The sequence below is a fragment of the Oreochromis niloticus genome, linkage group LG18 (genome assembly GCF_001858045.2).
Source record: "Oreochromis niloticus isolate F11D_XX linkage group LG18, O_niloticus_UMD_NMBU, whole genome shotgun sequence".
In the NCBI taxonomy this organism is placed as follows: domain Eukaryota; kingdom Metazoa; phylum Chordata; class Actinopteri; order Cichliformes; family Cichlidae; genus Oreochromis; species Oreochromis niloticus.
In genome coordinates this window covers 10,942,515-10,961,798 of record NC_031982.2, presented here as the reverse complement: position 1 = coordinate 10,961,798, position 19,284 = coordinate 10,942,515, and the positions used below count along the sequence as shown (strand labels likewise).

Here is a 19,284-nt window from a genome sequence, read left to right as displayed (position 1 = left end):
AGCGTCTCTGACTGCCTGACATAATGACAGATAACAATGATAATTGAGAGGACAAGCAGGACCGGTATGTAAAAACTAAGCAGGGCCAAGAACTCACATGACGAAAGAAGGCAATCTCAACCTAATTAGATTCCACTCCAGACACAGCTCACAGCCCAGAGACAGGTCACACACTCACTACTTGATGTGAGTGTGTGAAAAAAATCTTTTTTTTAAACATTACTTTTGTTCTTGTTTCCTTTTCTGTGAACTACGATTTTTCATCACGATTAAAACAATGGCCCAAATTCTGTCTTTGAGTTATTTGTCTTTCTCACACACACATCACTGAGTCATGTGGTAAAATCTGGCTCCCAAACTGCTGAATGGGCTATTTTCAGCAGGCAGGGTCAGCCATGTGGTGGCCCGTGGCTATTGTTGACATCGCAAATTATCAGTTGTGCAATCCTAAATGTGGGTGTACTGTGGTTTAAAGATTAGGGCTGAATGTCGAATAAGTGTAGCATAGGCAAGTGAAGGTCTAATAGGTACCTGCAGCAGGTGTGGTGGGAGTTCTGTTTGTGAATCCCAGGATACAGAAAAAAAATCTGTGACCTCCTTAACTGCAGCAACAAACATGGGTAACATAAAACAGTATAGTACATTGTAGCATCTCAATTTAGATCAAACAGTTCTTGGGGAACAGCTGAAGGCAAGTATCCAATGGGAATGTTTCCTGGGAGTCTTCCAAGGATTTCTTTCTGTTTGCATTTGCACTGCTAATAGGAAATAAGATGCAATAGTCTAGCTAGCAGCTGATAATGTAACACCCTTTATTTTCTTGTGATACCCTTTCAACCAAGTCATTTTTTCTCTTTGCACTGCTTTCTTTTTGCAGTAGAATTAGCAAGTTCAAGTAAAATGAAGCCCAATACAGCCTGGAGCTCACTAACAGTAATTTCTTCTGGGTATTGTTCAACTACTTTAATATTTTACTGATGTTTACACTTTTTCCATAATAAAAGATACCTGTGCTGCATTCATGTGTTCACCCTAACACCCTACACTTAATCTGGGCTTATGTATGTCACTCAAAGTTCCTGTTATCCTCAGAAAGAATAAAAACCTACATTTTTTATGCAAACACTCAAAATTTAGGGTACTATGCCTGAAGGTTCCTGGAACTAATAAAAGTATAGACAATAAGTAGAGACAGCCTTGGGCTGTAACTTCAAGCAACCTTTCATATCAAAAGTGCAGTAGATAGTGATGTGCAGCAGGGGTTGAAACAGATAAAATGATTAAAGGGAAGATCCAAAAAGATCACAAGTGGTTAGCACGAGGGCCTCGAGAAAGAGAGAGAGGAGGGAGAAAGAGTCTGCAATCTGCAATACACTGAACGTAAGAGTAAAGAATGAGAGATATTTGGTCTTTCCATTGATGTAACTGACAGATGACTCCTTGCATTCCTTCCACAGGAGAGGCCAGAAATAACGAAACAACTATGTAAACGACTTTGTTGATGCTCAACAGCCTTTCAGACATGACTCCTGGCTTTGCATGCATGATGTCAAAAGTCTAAGAACAGGACCTAAACTGACGCAGAAAGTTGCCCCAGTGATATTGTTAGCAGCTAGAGTGTATTCTAAAAATAGCCAGCAGCTCTTTGTTGCTACTGGCTGGTTGCAATTGGTTCAAGTTAAAAATGACACCCAACTGTAGCTGAATATGACCAATTTGGGCACCATCCAGATTAGCAAGGACTCAACAGTTTCCATGTAGTTGCCCGTGAGCCTCTGGTTCCCCAGTAATGGGTCATTATCGAGCCTGGAGCAGCCCAAAACAAACAGAGGCCTGTGGCAGATAATGCCCTTCGGACGTCATTGCAGACGCACAGAGAGTGACATGCAGGAGACATGGGCGACCTAGGCAAAGAGGCTGCCAGGCAGCGTCTCTCTCTGCGCTGCCCTCGGAAAACAAACAGCATTGTTCTCCAAAAACTGAACAAAAGAAAGCTTAGTGCAAGCCGAGTAGAGTTTGCTGGAAATGGATGCAGGGAAGGAATGAATGGCAGGGCAGAGAGTTGTGTGCTTGCGACCGAGACTCAGGGAGAGATAAGAGTTTGTATGTGTGCAGTGGAGAGAGAGTTCGGCTGGAGAAAGCAAGCTGTGCAGCTGTGTGTATGTTGCATTTGGTCCTGTGCCAAATATCTGCTGCTAAAGACGGCTATAAAACTTAAAGCTATTGTGAGTGCTTTGCCTCTCGCCTCAGTCCCCCTTGCCTCTGAAAGCTACTATTCATGACGAAGGCAGAGAGATACTACACAATGGTGCTCCATTTCTGCCCCAACACTGCCCTGCCTATATGGAACAATAAACAGACGTATTCGGCCTTTCCAGGCTCCACCCCTGAGCTCAACAGACAACATTTATGTTGCTACTGCACCGATGGTGAAAAAGAAAAGGGCAAAGGTGTGTAGTTAGTTATGCCGCAGATTCTGCCTGATCCCAGCTGGAGCTGATGCAGGAAGCGTTAAGCAACAGCATGCATGCATGGAATAATTGATAATGGCATGGACGTCACAAAGCTTATTAGAATACAACATAAAGGTCGTAAAGGGGTTTGTTTTTTTGAGCAAAGAGGAAATGGGATTAGTCAGCTGGTGACATAAATGGAGATGAGTGTGTGTGTAACAAAGATTAGGTGTGTCAGGAGGGGCAAAGTACATTTATACAAGTGTATATATGTAATGCCCCCTGTATGGCATTCAGGTATACACGTATATTATTCTAAAGCAAATTACTACAGAATCTGTTCTGAGGAAAGTTAAGCAAAATACAATATTCAAGTACTAAATCTTTTGTTGTTGATCAACAGCAGCCAACAGCCATGTAGATCAGGACAAAGGGATCAGTGGTGGAAAATGTGTGAGTTTCTTTTTCAGGATGCTCAGGTCAGAGAGAGAAAGAGAGAGGAAAAGGGAGGAAGAGGTTGAGAGAGAGGAGGGGAGCAAGGGAGGGGGAGCGCAAAAGAAAAGGGGACAAAGACAGAGAGATAGGAAAAGAGAGAGAGATAAAAGGACAGACGCCTATAATAAAGAAAAGAAGTAAGAAGAGAGGAAAAAGAAAAGATACATGGTAAATGACTTGGTTCTTCTTTCTACTCAAAGTGCTTTATGTCTCATCCCATTCACATACACATTGTACAGGCATTTTTTTTTCTGTGTACAAGTGCTTTCTATCTAATATTTACACACTCCTACGAGTTGCTCTCGATGTATTCGATACTGAATGCATCGAGAGCAACTCAGAGTTCAGTATGCTTGGCATGCAGACTGGAGCAGCCAGTGATCGAATCACCAACCTTCCTTGATGACCTGCTCTACTTCCTGAGCCACAGCTGCCCCTGCGACACCTAGGCCTACTCAATAAACTGTAAAAAAAAAAAAAAAAAAAAAAAAAATATTATATATATACTGTACATGCATGTGAGCAGGCTGGTGCATGGATAGTCATAGGTGTTCCCTTTGCTTCTACTGTGCATGCTACTTTACCTTTATCATTTCTGCTGAATCACTGTATACACTGGCATGCTTTAGCCTTTATTACTGTGTTTGCTTTTCTAACAAATGTTATGAGCCATAAATGCAACTGGAGCACAGCTCCAGAGGAACAGGGGAACAGTGAGCACCTGCATCTACATTTAAGAACACTTGTATTCCCCATTAAAAGTGACATGAGCCACTGTTGTGCCAGTGCCTCATTAATTCAGCAGATACCCAAGAAGCCATGCTCACATGGTGAAATTTATTTGTGTGCAAACTTCTCACCTTTGTCATTACAGCTCAGAGGTCATGAGGCCACATGGCTGTGGACTGTGGATGTTTTTTTCTACTCTGAGTATGAACTGCTTCCCTTACGTAAAACCTACATAAGCGAAAAATAATCCAGAGGGCTATAGAAATCGCAGAGAGGAGGTGAAACCTTAAACACTTTAGAAGTGAGAGGAATCAGGCTCTTATAAAAATTAATAAACTATACCCAGGACACCAGTTTTTGCACAGTTTAAAAAAAAAACCCTGAGCAACACCACCTGAGCATCAGGCTTCTTCCAGCCTACAGAAAGTTTGGGATGACTTTACGAGTCATGAACATGTCATGTGGCCTCATGTTTTATCTATTAGCAGTGACTGTACATAATTCAGAACCCAATGATCCCCATTATCTGCTGGTAAGAAGGGACATTACTGCACACACAGGGACAGGAATGACAGGCATGTGGATAGCAGACGGATATCTCCACATGACCACTCAAGTTGAGTTGCACGAGAAGGCGACACACACCCACGCACACACACAGAAAAGAAAACAGAAACAAGCTCATAGAAAGTGTCAGCACAGACAAGAGAAGTGCTGATCCCTGAGTTATTGGAAAATGCAGCAGTCACTCTGACAAATGCATACTCATTATTGTGCTGACATTAAAAACCTTATTAGACTTGATGCATATTTCCTATTCCAAAGTGATTAGGACTATGGGGGCTTAAGTACTTATTACAGTAAGCTCTGCAGACATTTACTGTGCCACTGTTTCAAAGTCCAGGTAAATGATTTTGTTATCACTTTATGACAGCAGTGAATGCCTCAGATAGGGTTGAACGGGAAGAGGGGCAAGGTCAGGAGGACAAATGTTTTTGATCAGGAATAATACATACGTCAGCACACAGCTACGTAAAGTCCAAGACCAAAATTGGACATAAAACTTGCAAGTTAAATTTCCTTTCAGCTTTCTCTTCTGATTTTCATGCTATTGTTAAAACATACAAAAACTCATATTAGCATATATAGAAAACTTGCAGCGATATAAAGGACACAACTGCTGCATCTGAAAAATAAAGCATTGCGGTAAACCTGTATTCTTTTCAAAGGCCATTACACTTCTGGTCCTATAGAAATTATGAGGCTATCGAACTTGACCTATACACTATGTTGTGATGAGTTTATGGTCTCATTTCATGTCACACTGAATAAAACATTTATTCAGCTTGGTCAGTTTATTTTTACAGGACCATTATCTCTGTTAGGCTCAATGTCTAACGTCTTTGGATTGACAAGTTGCTAGCTAATAGGAGTGCAGTTTTACAGTAAGCTCCACCCTTCACTTGTCTCATCATGTTTGAAAATGGCAATGGTGACTTTTACAGCATATTTTAGATCGCGCTAAGAAACACTAGAGCCAGCATTTGCCCTAAATGTACTAGACACAACCATGGTGCATCTTGTTATGAGTCTACAAACCCACACACACACAAAAAGGAACGAGTAACCATTTGAGATTCAGAAACTTGCAAGTGTGAAAAAAATTTCATAACTGCATAAAATCCCACAAAAAACACCCAAAAGATAATGAAACACTAATGACACTGAGGCTGTTGCACTTGGGGAATTTAAAGTGACAACATGCCTACTGAAATTCCAGTAACGCCACAGAAAAAAAAAATGGTGGTTTTGTTTTTGAAATGTCTTCCTTGTTCCTCTAATTACTTTTCAGACACTCAGATATAGATTCAACATGATTACAAGACATTTAGGCAGCAGGAACAAAAGTTTAAATTATGACGGTTAAAATCCAGAAAAAGAGGCAGACAGGATCTCAGACAGCCCGTTGACTTATAGTCAGATTGACTTACAATCACCCCCCTACTACACATACACACAAAGGAACCCGAGTTACTATTAATCAGGGGCCACATGAATGGCTGCTCCTCCCTCCAACCACCGTGACTCTGTTCATCTAACAGTTTCAAAGACATGTCGGGTGCAGGAAGAGGCTTACACTGTGGGTCACAGTGAGGCCACTTCCTCTGCAGCCCACCCCAAATCCCCTCAAAAATTATGTTTGCCTCCTCCTCATCCTCCCTTCGTCTCCCTTTACTTCCTCTCTCTTCATGCTCCATCCATTTCTCAGCACTACAAGGTCACTAAGTTCACCCGGCTCATTCATGCAAGTAGTTTTGTTTATTTTTAAAATGGACTATAGTCATTTAAAGAGACTCCAGTGGTGGACAAAAAAAAGAATTAGTCAAGACAATACACAGAAAAGTGTGTGCCATAAGGTCATCGTAGAGCAACACACAAGAAATCAACAGAGCGAGAAGTTCTTCTGCAAATAGAGCTATACACAGAAATGTGTGTGTGTGTGTGTGTGTGTGTGTTAATCAGATAGACTAACTGCACTAACAGTTGATGAATGTTTAAATTGCTTATCCTGCAAATGATTCCTCCACTGAGAAAAAATAAAATCTCCACACGATCAGATAACGGTGTGGTTTTTTGCAACAAGTGCAGCGAGAGTGAACAGTGCCTATTGGGAACAGTTCAAAAAGGTAGCTGCACAAGGAGTCACTGTACAAGAAGCATTCCTGGACAAAATGTGAAGCCTTGCTGCACCGTGAAGGAGCGAGTAACTCTATAAATCACAGCCAAACAAAGCCTTGATGTTGGTTTAAAAGAGAGTGAGTTTGACAAGAGTGTGAATGAGACACCTGATCTGAGCGAATGAGAAGACACTGAGAATCTGGACAAGAAGACAGACAGCGACTGTGCATCTCACAGACACCTGCTTCTGCTCCAAACAAACACTGAGCATAACAGACAAAAACTGTGGGGCCCGAGGAGTTTTTAAAAGTGAATAAAGGGGCGTGGGTTTCTTCTCTCAAACACAGCGTGGACGCTTGTGGATGCAGAGCCCTCTGCTACAGGTGTCGAGGAGGGGTCCCAGCCAGGCCTCTGTGAGGAAGGACACACACTGGCCTTTGTTTGGGATGCCAGCAAACTTCCCCATAGATTCAGAAAGGCCCCCAAAGCAATGAAAGAATCCATCAAAGTGACACTGTTTCTCCAGCCCACTTGCACACACCCAGACAGCTGAATTTACATGCTGATTGGACTGTGAGGATTATGAATGATTCATTTGTCATTGGAGCCTTTAAGCTGGGCTGCATGCTTCTGCTGCATCTTGAACTTTCCTTCAGTTAGTTAAAAATGGCATGCTGCTGACAGAGCACTGAACCCTACCCATATGTGCATATTTAGGAGTTGCTATTACACCATTAATGCAATAAAGGTAGTCTTAGCCAGCATTCCTTACTGCTGGCAGGCTGGCCTACCCACACGATCCTACAACAGGATATGCCCATATTTGGGCCTGTCTTAAGAAATCCTGTGCATGTCAGAGGAAATAATTTGAGGAGTGTTTGTAACCTAAAAAAAAAGGTATACCTTCCTGTGAGTGGGAGAACTTCAAAGCATTTTTTATCCAGTCCAACCAGACAGAAGTTTACATGTTTCTACAGGAAACTACATTTTTTTATGTACTTGCCAATCACATGTGGAACAGCCCAAATCGTCATTATGCTTCCTATCAATGCGACCTTAATCCATGGTCATGGGGTTGCATATAAAACTATGCATGAAGAAATCACAAGTCAAAAATATCTAACTCTGAAATAAGGTATTGCTCCTCTGACCTTTGTTATAAGATTAGAAATCCTTTACTGAGCCATGATCTTAACTGTATTACCAACAAACGGTAGATTACAAAGAGACTGAGGCTTGTCTGTCGGCCTTTGCGTTAATGGCGCTCTGCTTGTGCTGGTTACTATAGAGTCCTTCCAGTAAACAGTGCTGATACATAATCACAGTGCACACATGCACGCACCCATGCTATCTGAGCCCTTAACAAGACAAATAAACGATCCCTGATTCACGTCAGAGGTGCAACATATGCAAAACAGACAATGCATGCTCACCTTGCAGGAAAAATTCCCTTACATACTCTTATGAGGAAAAAAAAGAAAGGAGGAAAGTAATGTAAAGGACAATAGGCAAGCATACACAGTGACATGAGGAGTGTGTGCAAGAAAGCAATCAAGATAAATGGTCTAGTTGTCACACAGAGCTGGAACCATAAAGGTAAAGAGACTAATATAAAATAATTTTTTTAAATGTAAAAAGCATAGCTGATGGAAAAATGATGCTTTGAATTAAAACATATTTTGGCAAATGTTTGCTTATGCTGGGGTGGCACCAGCAGAAGGAGCACCAAGGAAAATGACGGGCCTCTCAAGGGAGGCAGAAAAGCAGTCAGAGTGCACCACCTTGTGGCAGGAAGAATGAACTGTCAGCTGAACAACAGACCTCTTTAAGATCCAAAAAGTCTGAAGAGTTGTTTCAGGCCTGTTTCCAATGACTATGACAGCATTTACTTTTGTTTTGGTCTACTTTAAAGTGGTAAAAGCAGTCCACAGAGAACCCGTGTTCCCTGTTATTTATCCTCACCATTACAGAAGGAACTGGCTTCAAATTATGTGAAGTATTCAAAACACACACACAGGGCTCTCAAAGCAAAACCCACATAATGCGCTTTAAGGCCAACTCTTCTGCGGGAGAGACACTATTTATTTGTTCTTAGAGAGGCCTGCTGATTGTTACGATGCTGCCAAACATCATCTGCTCCTGTGACATTACCACTGGGGAGGAAAGCAGAGCATCACACATTAAAGCAAGAGAGGAACCCACATGCTGATAGTTTTGTTTCTTAAATACGTATATTTTTGTTTATGACACACACAGCCATCCTGGGAATCAAGCCAATAAATATTTCTGTGTCCTCCCTCATTTACACATTGTTCCCCTACCCTTACAAGAATAATCTGTCTTCTCTCCATCCTCTTCTTCTTCTTCACTGACAATAACATACAGACATGTTGTTTTAAAGAAGAAAAAGCGAGGCAAACAAAGTATTTACTGAATTTATTAAATAAGTATTTATTAAATGAGTATTTGTCACACAAGTTATTGTGAGAGTAGACCGAGGAGAATCCACCTTTGGTAACAGTATAACACGCAGATTAGTTTTCTGAAAACATCATTAATAAATGTGGGCAAAACAGAAGCTACCTTGTTTTTATAACTATGTTATAAATACTATGTTGTTTACAGTAAGTCAGGGTTTCTAAATTAGCTAACACTCTCTAATCTATCCTACATTAGTTGACGTTTTAGAGAAAAAATTAAAATAAGAAGACACTTTTTAAGACACAGCAGTGACCTTGCATTATCAGAACAGTTTGCACTTTTGCTTGTTAATGTTTGAGGTAAACTGTGTTTTAAATCTGCACCACTGAGCTGTGTCTCTTCATCTTCTTAACGTCATGAGCAGCACAAATCTTTTTATCGATCACAAGCCTCGCAGCTGACGCATCCAGTGTCCGTGTGTGCACTGTAACATCAGGACATGAGAAACACTGCACATTTACACGTTTTTCCTGGAACCTGTACCGTTTCCAATAGACAGTTTGGCAGAATATAACATTAGAAGATGATGTCAGATAATAGTAAAATATATTACTATTACTAGTATTACTATAGTTGTTTTTTTAGAGCTGCTAAGATGAAATTTAGGGGTCATTAAGCATCCATAAAAAGACTCTAAGCTCGACCGTGATGTCTGCAAATCAAGCGAGACCCAAACTATAAACTTTTTAATATTAATTTTCATATTGTAAATGAGTTATAGATAGAGTTAAAAATGAATAACTTATTGATTGAATAAATCCACTAGAATAATCGACAGATCCATGAAGTGTTGCAATTGTTTGACTCACTAATATCCAAGAACACAACTGGACTGGACTTCAGGCAGAACACTGACTGTATTGTAGATACACTCACTGGACACTTCATTAGGTACAGCTTGCTAAGGGTTAGAAGGGTTGGACTCCTAATTTCAGAACTGCCTTAATTCTTTGTGGCACAGATTCAACAAGGTACTGGAAACATTCCTTAGTTTGGTCCATGATGGGTTAGGGTGATGACATGATGACGGCCTCACACAGTTGGTGCAGATTTGTCGACTACACACCCATGATGTGAATTACCACCACATCCCAAAAGTGCTCTAAAAGATTGAGATCTGGTGAGTGTGGAGGTCATTTGAGTACAGTGAACTCAATATCATGTTCAAGAAACCAGTTTGAGAGAATTTGAACTTTGTGATATGGCACAATGTCTATACTGTGGGCATAAAATGTTGGACATAGTCAGCAATACTCAGGTAGGCTGTGGCAGGGGTTAAAGGGTCCAACGTGTGCCAAGAAAATATCCCCAACACCATTAAACCTCCACCAAACCAAACTATTGATACAAGGCAGGATGGACTCATGCTTTCATGTTTCTTACATCTAACTGTGATCCTACTATCTGAATGTTGCAGCAGAAATTAAGTCATCACATATGAAAACATGTACAGTTTTGATAAGCTTGTTTAAATTGTAGCCTTAGTTTCTTAGTTGACAGGAGTGGTAGCTGGTGTGGTGTTCTGCTGTTGTAGCCCATCAGCTTCAAGGTTCCATGTGATTTGTGCTTAGAGTCAGTTGTGCTTTCCTATCAACTCAAAGCAGTCTGCCCATTCTCCTGTGGCATCAACAAGGCATTTTCACCCAGAAAACTGCTGCTCACTGGATATTTTAGGACAGTTCTCTGTAAACCCTAGAGATGGTTATGTGGGAAAATCCCATCAGCTCAGCAGTTTCTGAAATACTCAGGCCAGCCTGTCTGACACCAACAACCACATTACATTCAAAGTCACTTAAGTCACCTTTTGTCCCTCATTCTGATGCTCAGTTGAACTTCAGCAGGCTGTGTTTACCGCGTCTACATGCCTAAATGTATTATATTGCTGCCACGTGATTGACTAATAACATATGTGTGTTAACGACTAGTTGCAAAGGTATACCCAGTGAAGTGTCTGGTGAATGTACATATGTGTGCATTTAATCTGCACACAGAATCAAAAAAAATAGTAAAAAAAAAAAAAAATGTCCATTGCATTTATACAAATTTGAAATAGCAAAAATAAATGAAAAAATAAGATTAAAATACACAAAACATTGTTTACAAGGTCACATAGGAAATTGCTCATTAATAATGGCCCAAATGCATTTAATTGCTTCAGTTTCAATGTCTTGGTTTTAGTATTGAGACACTGTAGCAGTGTAGTACAAAACCACCATTAATGCCATCACCTGTGCTTTTCCCACTGTATGAAAAAGGCCTACTGAGAAAGCAATCCTCAAATCTAGGACGCTAGAAGCTTTTAACCCTTATAATTATGCAATTATTGGTTTTGGCAACTCTCTTTTGTAGGATGAACAACTATTTAAACAATTAACTAACCATTTGAACTCTACATGACCAGTGTTAAAACTCAAACATTGTCCAATAACTGAGTTATTTTTCTCAGTAATAACCCCCACCCCCACCCCACCCCACCCCCACCCCACCCCTCCCCGGTTCCTCCCAAATACTGCAGAGCAATGAGCTCCCCAGCCCATCAACTAACCTTTACACTTTGTGGGACAGCTACAAATCTAACCTCACATTAAAGTGAGGTTACAAGGAACTTCAACCTTGGACATAGTTTACACTCCAAACACACCTATCTTATCTGCTTCCCCTCTCCTGTCCAATCACAGATCGGGATGAACAGCTATGTACTGGCAACAAACTGAGGCCTGCTCACCAACCTCAACACAAAAAGGACTCATATGTCAATGTGTGCACTTACAGCATCAGTTTTAAGGTATTGCTCAACAGTTAAAGAAAACAAAACTTTAACCTGAAGCTATAAGGAAAAGAAACAGACTCAAGATGGCATTGTTGAGTTGGCTTGTTAAATCACTCTCACCATAGGCTGGTTTTGTGCAGACTTTCATACACCAACAAAAATATTCGTTCAAAATCTAGTTTTGGCTTACAGAGGCATGTTATTACAAGCCCAAAGTGCTTTGCAGGTACCATCAGTCACGGCATACCAAGGACTCTCATAAGTAACTGCCTAAAATCTTCTTTATTAGAACAAAAGTCAGTAAAAAACAACCTAAAGTGGTTTTCACTGTTTTTACCGGAACAAATGCAAAAATTGAGTCAAGCAAAATCTAAATTGTGCAACTCAGTCTGCATGTAAATGATAAAGTAATCTGGTGATTTCAGTTTCTGAGGATAGAAGTGTTGGACAATTAATCAAAGAGTCCGAAGCCAGAGGCATAAATCAATAATAACCATTTAGGCAATTTATCAAAAAAACAAAAAAACAAAACAAAACAAAACACATGCTAATTCAAGTTTCTTGTTTTAATTTAGATGAGGTTTTTATTTTTAAGTTTATTTTGAAGAGTTTTCATCTTTATTTTGGACAGGGCAGTACAGAATGACATCCAGCAAATGGCCCAGGACAGACTTGAACCTGAGGATCTGCAGTAGCGTGAGTTATATCACTGCTCCTTCTACAATTTTATATGACTGCTGACTGAATGTTTTGCTGCTGAGCTTCTGTGTATTTCTTACACTTGAAAAAAACATACCAAGAAAACCTAAAAGATATTTAAAATGACTTCTGTATATAAAACATTGGCAATAAGTCTGGGCAAGGGATGTGAATCATTATCCTTCCTCAGGCTTTAAACATTAGATCCATGAACAGTTGAAAATTTACATAAATTCTGATACTTCTATACACTGGAACAGAGAAATATTTAAATATGTCGCTGAATAGAAACAGATCGACTTCATTCAGTATTATTTATGTTGAAGTAAGCATTGTGTACATTGAAAAAAAACTTCTATGTATCTTAAAGTTTCTGCTCCATGTCTGATTGCACACCCTGTTTTTTGTTCGAGTCAGTATTGTCTACACTGCTAATTAAGGCTTATTTTAAAGAAAATATGAGCTGTGTCACTGTGAGGAGAAAGCTGCGGTAAAGAGGTAAAGAAATCCGTGGCTTCTCCTCTCACATGGATGTTAGATGCTCCGTATTTGGCACTAGTTTTACCTTTGTGCCTGTCACCTGTGTCCTCCACTCAGACTGACAAACACAATAATAGGATCTCTACAGCTTGAACACAGCTTCAGGGACCAGTGTGTCCTTGACACAACAAGCAGACAGAGTCAGCAAAGGCTGAGACACGGCGGTGAATCAGAGTCAGAAAGCCTTGACACATTTACTGAAACGAGGGGAAATTAGGTCTGCGCGCTACCTTTCTTACCTATCTGAGATGGTTGCTATGACAACACTTCCTGCTTAGCAAATGTGTACATGTCAGGCTGATGTCAACCTGATTAGTACATGAGCACAGAGAGCGCCTCACTTCCTGAAGGCAGCAGTGAATAAACGACTTTCATCTACAACCACCTTTGAAACACACAAAATAAAAAATTAATTAATTAATAAAACAGCATCTTGGAAAACGCTTCAGCTATAAAGCACATGTTTCACCAAGTTAGCCCATTTTTAGCCAATAAGAAAGGACTGAGTTATGCCTGGGATTTCATAAAAGCAAGTGAGTGTGCTGCCAAACCAACAGATGGGTGTGACTGTATATCCGCAGTGTCACCACCACTCCTCTGAGTACATCTGCTGCTGGGTAGGGTGAATTTCAAGCAAACCAGACACTGTAGGCTCAGCCTTGTGACTACCAACTTATACAATGCAGTGCATACACAGGCACACACCACAAACATCAAGCTGGAGGAGCCTTTGAGTGTATCTTTGCATACTGTATAGCTGAAGTGGAAGAAAATCATCACTGAAAAGACAACGTTGTGGAGTTCTTAGTGAAACAAAAGAGAGAAAAACGGCATAAAACTCTAACATGAGGGACATTTTTCAGTCTTGTAAAAATAGAATAAATATATTTCTTCACATACATGGCGCATGACAACCCAGAAAACTGTTTTATTTTTATATATATACAAATATATATACACACTATGATAACCTTTGTCATCCTCATAACAAATCTTGGCAGCCATCTTGGCCTTTTACCAAAGGAAAATCACCTGGACTGTGATAAAAACCATCAACCATTATGTTTTTAAGTACAGCTTAAATTACTTAAACACAGGCTCTTTGTCTTCACTATATGCTGGCCAGTCATGCTTACACGTACATGTATAGGGACCCCGTAAATAGATATGACACCAGGCTCATAAAAAAACAAAATAACAATAAATAATAGTCTTCATGTACACAAAAAAGGCAGAGAGAGAAGATTCATGTCCAGGAATGTGAATCAAAAGAGTTGTATAGACTCCTGTGAGACTGTTTAGACTTTTTTTAAGTTCTGGATTTTGACCTTCAGCGTAAGAGCAGAGATAAGAGACTGCCAAATCAGAGTGGACAACACACATAAAACTGTCTGTACATTTTATAGAAGATCCATCAGGAATGTGTCAATGAAATCTGCCATTTCACAATAATGACAGCACACAGAGTCTCTCTGTTGAAGCTGATATCAAACACCTCATCACCTTGTTTATTTGATTTCTTCAGTATAAATGTTGCCAGTTTTACACCATTTTACCAAGACATTTAATAAAGTTTTCCTTTAATCTAAGGACTGTTTTGAGTTATTTATTAATAAAATGCGGCGGCTTTGCAGAGTAAACTATGCAACATTTTCAGTGTCTGATGATAATCTCAGGACCAGATAATGTTTGGTTTTTTTCAACACTTTCAACACTCAACAATGGTTACTTCCAGGAAGACACAAAAGCAACTATCTGGCTATTGCTGACTAATCACTTAAAAGTTTGTTATAGATTGTGAATAATCAGTAATCAGATGATGATTACTAATTGTCAATGATCAGAGAAAGAAAATTAGAACTTAAGTAGGAGTGAATTACTCATTTATACCACTGATGAAGGTTGCTTACATCTTTAAAATGTCACATGGCGAGAAATGCATTTTTAGTTCTCAGAAATTATGGTTTGAATAACTCTTAATATTCATTTTAGCCAACAAAAAAAGAATCAGAAACAGCAAATTCTGCATACAGTACTGATCCAAAGTCTTTATCCACCCCTCATTTCTTAATATTTTGGTAGGAAAATTAGAAATAATTGTGTGATGTTTTTGAAGCAGCTGCAAACATCTATAAAAATACAGTATACAAGGCAAAAACAGAGTTTCTACAATTCTAACAAGCTTGAAAGTCAGTATTTGGTATGACCACCTTTATTCTCTAACACAGGCTAAACTCTCTGAGGCAGCTTTCTTTTCATTTTAATTCAAATCAGTTTTATTTATATAGTGACAAATCAAAACAACTGTTTCCTCAAGCTCCTTTATACTGTAACGAAAAGACCGTACAAAACACCAACAATCAGACGACGAGCAAGCACTTGGCAACAGGGGGAAGGAAAACCTCCTTTTTAACAGGAAGAAACCTCTGGCAAAACCAGGCTCAGTGGGGCAGCCATCTGCAGCGACCAGTTGGTATTGAGAGGAATAGTTTTCCAGGCTTCTTCAGGGACATCCTCGTCTTCAATTTAAACACTTTACAGCTGGTATGGCATGGTTGATCAAAAATCTGACCAGCTACTTTCACTACTGGCTGAAATGCAGCCCCAAATGATGACAATCCTGCCGCCCAGCTATAGATACTCTCCTGACCTCCTCTGTACTCACTGAAAATTATTTGAACCAAATATTTAAAATTTAGATTCATCAATCCATAAGACCTGTTGCCAACGATTTTCAGTCCATTTCTTGTGTAATTTTGCATATGTTGGCTTTTTGTTTCTGTTTACCTTCATTAAGAATAGCCTCTTAACAGCTACCCTTCCAATGAAACCATTTCTGGTGAGGCTTCAGGGAACAGTAGATAGATCAACTGAATAACCACATGTATATCTCAGGTCCTGTATGAGGTCTTTCCTGAAATTTTCCCCCTATTTCTTAAGGACGTGACTTTCAGATAATGTTTATCTGCTAAAGATTGTTTTCTTTATTTTCAGATTCTTTTTTGTCTCTGACTTATCCAGATGCCTCACATTTTTTAAGGCACATGCTGCACAATATGTTGATAAATCCCATGTTTTTCAATAATATTTCTTTGGGAATGATTATATTGGTGGAAAAGTATTTTATACCTGTCAAACTGTGTTATACACGGCATTTTTCAAGGATTCAGCTAAAGTCAGAGAAGAAGAAATGGGAGCATGTGTTTTTGTAACAGGCTGCTAGTAACAAAGTACTTAGAAATACTTTTTAAAATTGGTTCTTTGCTATCACTGGTTTATCTCTTGAGTTAGATACATTTTTTATTGAATGACTCATAGGTCTGTGTTAAGTGAATCATTCAAAGATCACTTTGTGTTGACTATACTATCAAACAAATAAGATTCCTCTGAAAATGGTCATATAAGGGGACTGGACTGGAAATGAGTGCAATAGCAGTTAATGACCAAACAACAACTTTGAAGGGCTTTCACAGAGCCTGGAGAAATATTGCTCAAGTCCATTTTAAAAATTTACCAGAACGTCTGGCTCCCAGGAAGCAAAATATAAAGAAATGAGGGGTGACTCAAGACTTTTTCTGAGCGTTGAATCTGTGCCTGCTAAAGTGATTAATGGGGCGGCTGATTAACTTTCTCTGACTAATTATTCCAGCGCTGAAAGAAATATCAGTGTTTCCATGAGGTTGTTGTCACGTTACTTAAAGGACTCAGGAATTGAGAGGAGAAAGGGTGTGAATGTAATAACATGTACTTTAGCACAAATACTTTTAGAAACATATAATTTACTCAGTAGCCTGTAAGTCATGTCGGTTTCTGCGTGTGAGTAACATGTTGAGAAAAATATGTGAATCTCAGCCCAGTAAGGAAGTAGTGAGATCACTGAAAAGACACGAAAGCAAGCACACACAGGCACGTACACACATACCGCCTCCTACTTCAACAAAACTCTCCACTGCGGGGAATCACAGAGAGCTCTATGAGGAAACAGATCCTGGTCTCAGACGGTGGCCATCGCTGCATTTTCCTCCTGCTTGTCAAAAACTCGCTGCCAATCGAGTTGAGCAGCATTCTGTGTCAGAGGAGGAGATGCACGCCATTCACAGATAAAGGATTACAGCATTGGTGACAGCTGCATGTGCGGCCACATCCCACAACTTAGCTCAGATGGGGAAGGAGGAAGGAAACAAAACAAAAGTGATCCTCCACTCAGTCTTGCAGCTTACAAGGAGTTCCCCTCCCCGTTCCTCTCTCATCCAACCGCTGCGTTAAGCAGGACATGGTTCCCATCTAGATCACATAGCCCCCTTCCTCTGTTACTAATCAATTTACATGCATCACACGTCACACTAAATCCTGCCAGCTATCCAGCTAACCTACTCACACAACTACAAATGCAGCCGGTGCTGCTAAAAAGAAGCAATGATCTTTTTTTTAGGTGATAACACATTGAAAACATCCCAAATCTCATCTGAGGAGCTGTTCTGTCTTTTTTGGTTTTTTTAAAGAGCTGAAAATAAGTTTAAAAAAAAAAAAAAAAAGAGTCTGTTCCATGTAATAGCATAATAGCAGCCTTATATCTGGACCCAGCACTGTAGGGCTGTCAATTCCTTCATTAATGAAACAGTAAAGTTAAAAGCTTCTATAATGGGAATAAAGCAGTGGCACAGATTCGGTCACTTCATCTCTTCTGACTTCTGAGGCAGTTCACTCTTTCAAAATAAAACTTCATGGCATGTCAGGAACGCGAAGACAGGAAATGTATGCTCCTGGGCTTCCACTGTGTGCGGTGTGATCCACTCATGTCGAGAGGAAGCTTTGATGGCAGTGAATGGGGTACTAATGAGTTGGGCTTATCAATGGCTGGTCTGTATTCTGTCCTCCTAATGGCCTGAACTGTTGATGCCCCATGTAAACATCTCAGCCACTTCCCAGGCTCAGAACTGGTTCATGGTGGGCTTACACTAGTAATGCCCCTACCCATTATACATCTGATTGGCCATGAAGGAAGTGGCTTGGTTTTATTTTCTCTTCTGGAATAATCTATCTGCTTTTCAAAATAAGTCACTATGTGGCAAACACAGTAGGTGGGGCCTTTGGGGAATAATCAGGGCAGAAGGCCTGGGCAGCAGTGTGCTGAACAAACCTTCAGTTAAAAGCTTTTCACCTGTTGAATACCAAACGAATCACACATTTCCTTGTAGACACACAACTGCAGAAATAACATTTGTGTGTCTAAACTGTCTGTGGTGCCACCTAAGTGTTGCACAGGCGGAGGGAGGCTGTGAAAGCTGGCAGCTGACAGTAAATATGTCTCATAGTAGAACAGATTGAGACCAACTGTTGCTTCAGCGTAAAGCTCGTTATATCGGCTACTAATGTGACATTTTATCAACACGTTTTACAGTCTTACCTGGCCGGTGTAATGTGCAGTCAGGTATAGCCGTGTCTCCTTTCACTGAAGCCAAACTGTCTCCGTCAACAGACTGGGAGGAGACCTTTCCCTCTGCTCTGTCTCTCACGGCGCAATGTCAGAACTACACTAACGTGTTTACACCACAGACTGTGCAAAACCAGCTCAGCGGAGACCTCGCCGTCGACTTCAAAGCTCAGCTTTCACTTTCTGCGGACGTTAAAAGCTAATTTCTTTTAATTGTGGTTTACTTTTTCTTCTTCGCCAGCTTCCCCCTTTTCTTTCCTTTTCCTCCACTTGGACGCTTTGCGTCGAGAACAGCCGAATTTTGTCGGGAGAGAGGCGGACCAACCGAAACGCAGGACGGCCGCCAGCTTCAAGCTACCCACCACTCAGACGCGACTTCCTTAAAATTTCACAATAAAATAAAAGTCGAGCAGTCTAATGTTCTTGGAATGAAGGAAAGCATTTGAAAGCTACTGCGTTATTACATAGAATTTAATCTAAAAAGCTAAGTGTAAAGTTGGCCTTTTAAATGTAAATTTGCTGTTATTTCTGCATCAGTTGCCACGGATAATGAGAAACTCACTTCTAATAAACACTGTCTTAATTAGAAAAAATAAATAAAATAAAAGCACACGGGAAATGTTTTTTATTTTAGTCAGTGAGGTCCTGGTGCAAATATTCATTGAGACTTGGAAGTCTAAATACACGGGCCACTTTATTAGGTACATTCCCTTTTCCTGTGTGAATTGCAGCCTTAGTTTTCTGTCTTTAGCTGACAAGAATAATATCTGGTGGTAGTCTACTGCTGCAGCCTATTTGCTTTAAAAATCAGTGCGTGGTGCCTTTAGAGATATTCTTCTACTACCAGCCAGGCCATTGTCCTCTGACATTAACCAGACATTTTTAATCCAGATTTCTGGATATTTTCGAACCTTTCTCTGTAAACCCCTAGACATGGTTGTGTGGAAAAATCCTAGTAGATCAGCAGTTTCCAAACTACTTACCAGCCTGACACCCAACAACCA

The 19,284-nt window shown here is 40.1% G+C and overlaps 1 protein-coding gene across 1 annotated transcript in view; it reads right to left on the bottom strand.

Moving 5' to 3' along the window:
* Positions 1-18,638, bottom strand: part of gng12a (guanine nucleotide binding protein (G protein), gamma 12a) — a 30,846-nt gene extending 12,208 nt beyond the window's left edge. The window contains exon 1 of the mRNA XM_003437779.5: positions 18,254-18,638. The gene's annotated coding sequence lies outside the window, so the exon portion shown is untranslated. The remainder of the gene's footprint in view (positions 1-18,253) is intronic.
* Between the last annotated feature and the right edge of the window lie 646 nt (positions 18,639-19,284).